The sequence below is a fragment of the Nomascus leucogenys genome, chromosome 3, assembly GCF_006542625.1.
Source record: "Nomascus leucogenys isolate Asia chromosome 3, Asia_NLE_v1, whole genome shotgun sequence".
NCBI classification, from domain to species: Eukaryota; Metazoa; Chordata; class Mammalia; order Primates; family Hylobatidae; genus Nomascus; species Nomascus leucogenys.
Window position 1 is genome coordinate 112,332,467 of NC_044383.1, and position 9,942 is coordinate 112,342,408.

Here is a 9,942-nt window from a genome sequence, read left to right on the forward strand (position 1 = left end):
CAAGACAGAGTCTTGCTCTGTCACCCAGGCTGGAGTGCAGTGGCACAGTCTTGGCTCACTGCAACCTCCATCTCTGGGGTTTGAGCAATTCTCCTGCCTCAGCCTCCTGAGTAGCTGGGATTACAGGCACCTGCCACCGTGCCCAGCAAATTTTTGTATTTTCAATAGAGACAGGTTTTCACCATGTTGGCCAGGCTGGTCTTGAACTCCTGACCTCAGGATCTGCCTGTCTCGGCCTCCCAAAGTGCTGGGATTACAGGAGTGAGCCACCGCACCCAGCCTACATGTAATGTTATTTAATTACCAGACTATTTATTTGAATCATGTGCTAGTATAACACCTGTTATACACACAAGGAAACTGAGACTGGAGAAGTTAAGAAACTTACCCTGGGTCACATGGTTACTGAGAAACAAAGGCAGGATTCAAACCCCGGTCTGTTCAGTTGCAAAGCTCTTGTCCTCTGCACCGTGCTCCCAGTAATAACTTCTTCTTTTTTTCTTTCTTTTTTTTTTTCTTTTGAGACGGAGTCTTGCTCTGTCGCCCGGGCTGGAGTGCAGTGGCGCAATCTCGGCTCACTGCAAGCTCCGCCTCCCGGGGTCACGCCATTCTCCTGCCTCAGCCTCTCCGAGTAGCTGGGACTACAGGCGCCCGCCACCACGCCTGGCTAATTTTTTTTTTTTTTTTTTTTTGTATTTTTAGTAGAGACGGGGTTTCACCGTGGTCTCGATCTCCTGACCTTGTGATCCGCCCGCCTCGGCCTCCCAAAGTGCTGGGATTACAAGCATGAGCCATCGCGCCCGGCGCTCCCAGTAATAACTTCTGCCACCTCGTCCTGCTGAATTAAGAACTGAATGAAATGCTTAACCCGAAATCCAAGGGTGATGGAAAAGAAATAAATTATAGAGGTTTTCTTCTTAATTTAAGTTCAACTGTAAGTCATTAGGAATTTATGTCTACTGTAATTGTGTTTGTAACTTTCCACTAGAATGTGTTTTGGATGATCTTGTAAAATTTCACAGAAAATTCATGGGATTTTTTTCCAATGTTAAAAGATGAGGAAAAGCAGCAATGTGGCATTAACGCACAGTTTATTTATAAGGAAATTATAGACTACACTAATACAACTACCTTCAGCTTAAATCCAACGACAGTTCAACTCCTGGTTCTTGAACATGCTGTACCATTTCATGCCCCTGTGAATGTGCACATGTTGTCTGCTCCACCTGGCCATGTGTCCTTCCTCCCCTTGGCCACGTCTATGTGTCAAATGCCAGCCAGTCCTCCAAGATGCTCAGACATCTTTCCCTTATTGAATTCTTTTCACCCCTGCCCCGGGAGCCTAAACTTTTCTTTGCACCCCTATCTCAGTCTATACCTTATCTCTTGCTCTTTTACAGTTTTCACAGATCTCATGGCAACTCTTTCTCATATGTCTGTCTGATGAGGAGTGAAGCCTCTTTGGTGCAGGACTGTTTTTTGATCCTTGTATCCCCAGTGCTGAGCATAGAGTATATGTTCAATAGACAGTTGGATGAATTTTTCAGTGAAGTATGACTTAGACAAATTGCAATTTACCCAACAGACGATGCTGTGAAAGTTGTTCAAAGCCTTCACCCTGATCTGATTAGATTTCTATTACATTTGAAAACCTGCCACCCTCCTACATTTTTTTAAGGGAAGTATATGTACACACATACAAGTAAACAATTTAATATTGAACATAGACAAAGCCTTCTCTGGAAGCAATTAGTTGATTTACAGTGCCATTTGTAGCAGTTTTATGTATGTGGGAGTGTACGAATGTACATCTTGGCCTCATGGAGTCATTTCTCTCTTGAAAATTTGAGATTTTATGTAATACTAAAATTTAATATACCAAGACATCCTTAGAGCATGTTTGCTCTAATACATAAGACTGGTTCATTCTGACATTCATTTGTGGCATTTCCATGACTGAAATAACCACTTTGAGAGAGAATCTCAATCCATACATGTGCGGTGTGGGTGTTAGTTAATATGGGAAACTGTATCTGAATCCAGCCTCTTTCTTCAAAGCTTTTCTTTGAAACAGATGTCCTCTGTCTTACCAAGAAGAGAGACTTGGGGCATCTTGTTAAATTAAATTTAGCCTAGGCCGGGTGCGATGGCTCACGCCTGTAATCCCAGCACTTTGGGAGGCAAAGGCTTGCGGATAACTTGAGGTCAGGCTTTCGAGACCACCTGGTCAACATGGCAAAACCCAGTCTCTACTAAAAATACAAAAATTAGCTGGGTGCAGTGGCAGGTGCCTGTAAACCCAGCTACGTGGGTAGTTGGCAGGGGGTGCAGCTGAGGGAGATGGAGGTTGCAGTGAGCCAAGATGGCACCACTGCACTCCAGCCTGGGTGACAGAGCAAGACTCCATCTAAAAAAAAAAAAAAAAAAAAAAAAAAAAAATTAGCCTAAAGCTGCCTTCTTACATATTTTAAGTTGAGCTTAAACGTTAATTCATAAGTAGTGAAGTGTAATCTAACTGGAAGTATAAGCAGGCTGTAACCTACGTGTACCAATCACCGACTTTTCGCCACTCACAGGTGGCCAACTGTTTAAATGGTGTTCAAATAAGGCAAATGTCAAGCTGTAGCCAATCCAGCTGTTTCTGTACTTCACTTCTGTTTTCTGTACATCACTCCTTTTTCTGTCCATAAATCTTCCACCAAGCTGCAGTGCCAGAGTCTCTCTAAACCTGTTCTGGTTGTGTTGGGGGAGGTGGCTGCCCCTTTCGAGAATCACTCTTTGCTCTCTTAAACTTGATTACATTAAATTTGTCCAAGGTTTCTCTTTTAACAGTCTCTTGGGTGCACTGGGTCACACCCTGTTTGTCTGGCTTTGTGCTAGGTCCTTTGTACTGAGGCTCAACAGGAAAGGCCTGATGTCTCTCATGGCAACTCGGCTGTTTGCATAGAAGCCTAAGGAGCACTAGTTACATTCTTTGGCGTTGAAATAGTAAAACTCCAGCAGCTATCTCTCAGTCTAAAGAATGCCAGAAGCTTGATGACACATTGATTGCTTTCCTTTAGTCTTTTCTGGCCATAAAATCGCCACATGGAAATTCAATTTCTTGAGATCTTTTCGGTTTTCTCAAATTCCGACTTCCTAAAATGTTAATATATATCCCATGTGTTTAAATGATTTAGAATTGAGGTGTTAAAAATAACTCATCACCTATGTCTACGAGCCCTAAGAAACATTTAAGTTGCATGTAATCATATGATTTTAAAATTTAAGGAGCTGTTCAAGAAATATAAAACGGCCAGTTAAGGTAGTTATTCAGATGATTCAGATTTAAAGTAGTCTTGTAATAACTTTATTTGGTGTGTTTAATTATGATGACTTATAGTGGTTGAATTCTCTATGTAGATTTAGTTTTAATTTTAATTCAGCTACCACACCTGGTGTATTAGTTCATTTTCATGCTGCTGATAAAGACCTACCCAAGAATGGGTAATTTATAAAGAAAAAGATGTTTGATGGACTCACAGTTCCACATGGCAGGGGAGGTCTCACAATCATGGTGAAGGAGAAAGGCCTATCTTACATGGTGACAGGCCAGAGAGAGAATGAGAGCCAAGTGAAAAGGAAAACCCCTCAGAAAACCATCAGATCTCATGAGACATATGCACCACCATGAGAACAGTATGGGGGAAACCGCCCCCATGATTCAATGATCTCCCAACAGGGCCCTCCCACAACACGTGGGAATTATGGGAGCTACAATTCAAGATGAGATTTGGGTTTGAGTTGGGGACACAGCCAAACCGTATCATCTGGTTTTCTAACTTTGTTAGATAGACGAACTAGATAACACAATGAATACAACCTGAGCTTTTTGCTCTTCTCAGTGATTGGTCTGTTTCTTTATTTCTTTACTTTTGTTATGATATTTGGAATCCATGGCAATTGCAACTTCTGCATTTGGCTTGGTGATTTCTAGAAATGTCAGAAATTTTTACCAATCCAGTGTTTCTGTTTCCAAAGATTATTTCCTGGCTGATCAATTGGATATTGGAATTATCACCAATAAGTAAATGTGATATACTTTTAATCTGTGACTCAGAAAGTGAGTTCTGCTTATCTTGATGGAGACAAATGACACAGTTCTAGAAACTGGGCAAGAATTCTCAGCTTATTTCAATCTACTCTGGATCCCTTGTTCAAAGTTCTTAAGTGCTGGAATTTGTGGGAAAAGGAATGTAATATTTTAATCTGCCTCATGAACTGTTTATTATTTATGAAATATTTCCCACATTACTTACATAATGGAAGTGGAAAGAGGGAGTCTTTTTGGAGAAAGTATTAAATTATTTCCTTCCAAGTCCAAGCATAATTTAAGCAGTTTATAAGTTATCCTCACATTTGGTTAGACATAAATCTGAGTTATCTGGGTAAAATAAAAACAAATAACAAATTGGTAATTTAACTTAGCATATTAACTCTATCACATTGCTTAAGATGAACTTCAGACACGTGAGAGACAGAAGTAAACACTACTGGCTCTTCCTGTGGCACTACAAGATTTCTTTCCTCATTTCATAGTCTCTGGTTTCTACGTATTTGAAATTTTAAGGTAAATTGACTATAACAATAATCAATTCCAATGTAAGTATGTGAGATGAGAAGTTTGGAGACCAGCAGAAGGGACATGTAACTGCTTTCTTATTATAATTATAATAGTGTTTGAGAAAAACTGGGGTGATACTGCTTCAATCTTCAAATTGTCTTATTTGGTACTCTAGTGTAGGTAACAGGATATATATATATATGTATTTTTTTTTTCCCAGTCCTGGAGGATCAATTAGGTGCTGGAACTTGCTCAAGAGCTTAGAAATAGAAAATAAGATTAACTCCTTAGAGTGTTATAAAATTAACACAGTAAGTGGGAGAGTGCAGTTAGTCAGGCACTTAAGTAGCTTGAGGCTTATAGTACATGTATACACTCTAAAACTAGTAAGTTAATTTAGCAACTTCATAGGGAATAAGATTAGCCTATAAAAATAAATTCCATTTCTAAATACTAGCAATGAATAATTGCAAATTTCCTGAATGAGTAAAGACTTAACAGAATGCTTTAATCAGCTTCAGAGCTTTTCCACAGTATAATGTGAGTGGCAAGGGAACTGAGTGCTTCATGGAACCATGTCTTTGAGCGACTTTCATAGTAACGCGTTCTTGAGCAGTTGGTCCTTGATTCATGGTTATCTAAGCCAAGCAGTGTAATAGAAAATGTGATACACACACACACACACACACACACACCCCAAACTTAGACCCATCTTATTGCTGTTGGCTCTGACTACTCTTTTTTGATGAAATGACTGGGGTGTATTCTCATACCTATAGCTATTGAATTTTGTGTGCTTTCCACAGTGACAAAATCTCGTGTCATTTAGAACATGGTAGTATCCTTAAATCCTGCGTGGAGCTAAGAACTCTGCCAAAGAACATATATTCAGCAATAGGATGGAAAAGTGTGTTCTTTTAGAAAAAGAATTTTCTCATTTAAAATTGCTACAATGTCACATGGCACCATCATACATATATAATTCGCAAATTTTTGTGTCAGTGTTGACACAGGCTTAAGGAGCTTTAAAAATTGCGGCCCTGGTCACCTGAATTTGCCATTCTTGATCTTGCCATAGAGAAAGAGAAAACCTTTGGCTTGTTTCGTCAGACTTTCTGCCCAACCCTTAGGCCACAATAGGCACACATTTCCACATTTCCTTTAGTCTCAGAGGCAAGACTATTTCCTGGTTGGCGGGCATACAGAATGCCAAGGATTTCATCTAGGCCTGGCCTGAGTTTGAATGTAGAAAGAAGCAAGACAATGGTTCCTTTTTGTAGCTCTTAATTACTGATGTGTGAGCTGAATGTTCAGGAACATTCTTGGGACAAACACTGCAGGTCATATTAACTATGGTCTATTTTCTACCTAATTAATCAAGTATATTATGTGGAGATTTTTCAAAGAACTCTCATATGTGTTAACTCTACCAACACATAATACCTTATTTTACCTTCACAATCATTTTGTAAAGCAGATGGAGATCTGCTTTCTGAAATAATGAAAGAAGCCTGGCTTGAGAATCAGATCTAGATTCTAGTGACTACCTTATAGCTTCACTTTCAACTTTATGATGCTTCTAAAATGTTTATTGTTTTCATTCTACATTAAGATGAACTATGAAACTCAGAGATTATTTCTTCAAGGTCACATTTTTCATTAGGTCTGGCGCTGACCTTGTAATAGCATGCATCTCTAGAATTTAAGGACAACATACTTGAGATGACTGGATACCAGGAACGTTTGGAAATGGATACTAGTAATAATCAACACACAATGGATAAGAATGGTCCTTCTAAGTGATAATTTAAGCAACCAATCTTCCCCAAGGAGACAGGTAACCTGAGGAGTACAGATCTGGAAAATAATCTCCTCAGCTATATTGCCTACTGATGATTGATAAACAGTTGAATTATTTGTAGGAATCTGTCAGGGTTTTAAATGTAGTCTAAGGGAGAGGGAGCCGCCATGGTCCTTGTGGGAGATCCTGCCCTAGGATGGAGTTGATTGCATAGGCTAGAATTGCTGGATGACCTGCTCACAGGGAATATTTAACACCCTTGCTTTGTTTCTTTCTTTGCAGTATAACCTTCTGATACCAACTTGGCTTTCAATGTAGACTCATGTTATTCAGTCAGCAAACATTTCTTGAGTCTGCCAAGTGCTAGGCTTCATACATTCAAATATGAAAATGTGGTCCTTGTCCTTGTGGAGCTTGTGGTCTACTTGGGGTGGAGGAGGGGAGAGAAACCAAACATATAAAAATGAGATACCTATTATAATAAAGGTATGAACAGAATGTAATGGAAGCAACTAACTATGCTGGGCCCAGGTCGAAGTGGGAGACAAAGTAATCAGAAAATTTTTTACCTGGGGGCTGACAATCTGATTCTCACAGTATAAGAGAGAAGGAGAGAGCTTTTTAAGTGGGATCAAAGATTTCTAAGGCAAAGAGGCATGAGAAAGCATAGCTTATTGAGAAAGAATGCCAGGTTTCGTGTGATTGGAGCTTGGATTCTGGGGGCCTAGGAGCAGGGATAGGAGAAAGAAAAGAGGTAACATTGGAGTCACATGGTCTGACACTGGCAGACTTTGATTGCCAGGCCAAGGTTTTTGGGTTTTGTTCTGCAGAAAATGAAGAGCTAATTTCATTTCTTCTCATAAGAGGGAGAAGAGTTTGGTGTGTCCAACCAGCAGGAGAATTCTGTTTCTCTTGGAAGGTAACTCTTTTTTTTTTTTTTTTGAGATGGAGTCTCGCTCTGTTGCCCAGGCTGGAGTGCAGTGGCGCAATCTTGGCTCACTGCAAGCTCCGCCTCCTGGGTTCACGCCATTCTCCTGCCTCAGCCTCGCCGAGTAGCTGGGACTACGGGCGCCTGCCACCACGCCCGGCTAATTTTTTTGTATTTTTAGTAGAGACAGGGTTTCACCGTGGTCTCGATCTCCTAACGTCGTGATCCGCCCGCCTCGGCCTCCCAAAGTGCTGGGATTACAAGCGTGAGCCACCGCGCCCGGCCTGAAGGTAACTCTTGATGGAGGAGTAGAGGTTTGGGTTTTATGTATAGTCTTTTTTTAGGGCCAGTGGATCCATAGAATTCCAGGTGCATTGGCAATTAACCTGATTGGTAAAGTGGTGTTCTAGTTTATCATTCATTCTGTTGTAAATTTTGTTAGCTTCAGTCTTCTCTGGGATCTGATCAGCTATGGGTATCTCCAGGAAACTTGATTTTCTGGATCTGCACAATGGAAGACCATCCTGTAGATGATAGGTCACCCTCTGTGGTGTTTTCTACTTCTGTAACCAGCATGTCTCTAACTCTCAGCAGCAGATTGAAGTTGGACTCCAGGTTCTTTTAATCCTGGCCTATTGCTTACATCATTAGGTCATGCTACCTCTAATTTCAAAAGCTCAAATAAATTAGACTTTAGCTTTTTTTTTTTTCCATGAGAATCAAATGCTTTAGATAGCATGCTCACCATGGCCATTAGGGCACTGGTGCTGATTGCAGCTTTGTCTTTAAGCCTCTGTAAGTCAGGATGGGTCTTCTTAATCTTTGTATCCCCCATAGTCCCTAGAATGATCCTGTACCTGTAGTAGAAACTCAGTAACTGTTCACTGAGTGATGATTTCACAGTCATATTTCTCCTATAAATAGTTTTTGACTTGTACCAAGAATCTGTCTCTTGCTAATATTTTGCATTATCTATTAATATGAAATTGATTTAAGTTCATTCAACTTTCTTGGACAATTTCCATAGGAAAGAAGCTCATTATAACATAAATGAGAAGGACCAAAATTTGGAGAACAGAATTTAAGGCAGAGAGTCACTACTGCAGATATAAGCTTGGGGTTTATAACCACAGTCAATGGCTGGAATCATTTGTAATGGCAGGGAACATTATTTGTCTCATCAGACTATTCTAGATTGCAGACTTTTCTCCTTTCAAACAGCATAACTTTGATGTTAACATATCAAACATTTGTATTTTCCCCGAAATGTATGATTTGAGGATGGTAATATGAAATAGAGGAGTGTTCTGATAGTATTGTTAGGAGAGAAGTTTGTCAACTTAGGAGTTCTAATAGAATACTTCAATTAGAAAATGACTTCCCTTCCTGGGAAGGTAATCTTTCTGCCTCAGCCACTCTGTTTATCAGCATTGTTGGAGACCTACTAACTGCTAAAACACAGCAATAAATAATGCCTACATCACAAGACCTACATTTTACATCAAGAAGACCATACAGTAATAAATGGTAATTATTTTAAATAATACTCTAGGGAAGGCAAACTTCCAAAGAATACATTTTCAATGTGCCAGGCTGGTGAATAAAGGGAGCATTATACATCGTTTTAGCTATTCTTTCCTTAGGGCAATAGTATATAGTGGTGCTTGCCTGAGAAACATGACACAATTTTTATTTTATTGCATGATATCAAGCATGAAATTTTCCTTTATTTTTAATAGTGTCTGAAGCATGGTTCAGGAATTTTTTTTTTAATTCTTGTGTTCTCAAACTGTTTAATCAATTGAAATTTAAAAAAATCTGAACTTCCACCAAGATTTTATCTCATTTTTACTTCTTTTGCCTGTAAAGATTTAGTTGGCTAATGAAGACTAAAATTTGTTTAAGCCCTGTATTCCTGAACTCTTTCTATCTTTATATTTCAATATGTGTGTGTTCTTGGGGCAGGGGCTGGGGTTGCGGGGAGTAGAAAGAGGAAGTGGGGAAAAGTACTTAAAAATACCTCTTATTCTTTTTGTTTATTCTCATGGTAAGCGGTTTTACAAAGTGCTGGGTAGGATAATTTCCCTGAAAATTTCCCTGGATTTTAATGACCTGAAGAATTATTCCAAATTTCTTCCAGAACACTAACTGGAAGAGTATGTGGTCTAGCCTGGAGTTTCCCCACTGTTTTTCTGGATGGGTCACACCTCTAGCCTCAGAAGGCCACCCTGGAGAAAAAATCCTTTCCTCCTCCCTGCCTTCCCTACCCGCTAAGCTAAGTTTGAGGTACTTACTGTGCTTGGCGTCCACTCACTTCCCACCTCTGATCTCCTGATGTGTTTGCTGCTACGTTCATTTCCTTGGGGGCAGGTGCTGCACAGCTCTCCCACAGGTCTTGACACCTCCTCCCAGTCCTGCCCACTCCTAACTCTTCCACTCTCCTTAGAATTTGTCTCCTCTTTGTTTCGGATACTATTTAAATTTTGAAGAATAATTCTATGTGAATCGTGTATGTTCCTTTTAGACATATTTGCCTTTTATAAAAGCATACTTCAGATGCATTTTTATAATGGAAAAGAAGGAATGGTGGTTATTTCTGGTTCCATAGAG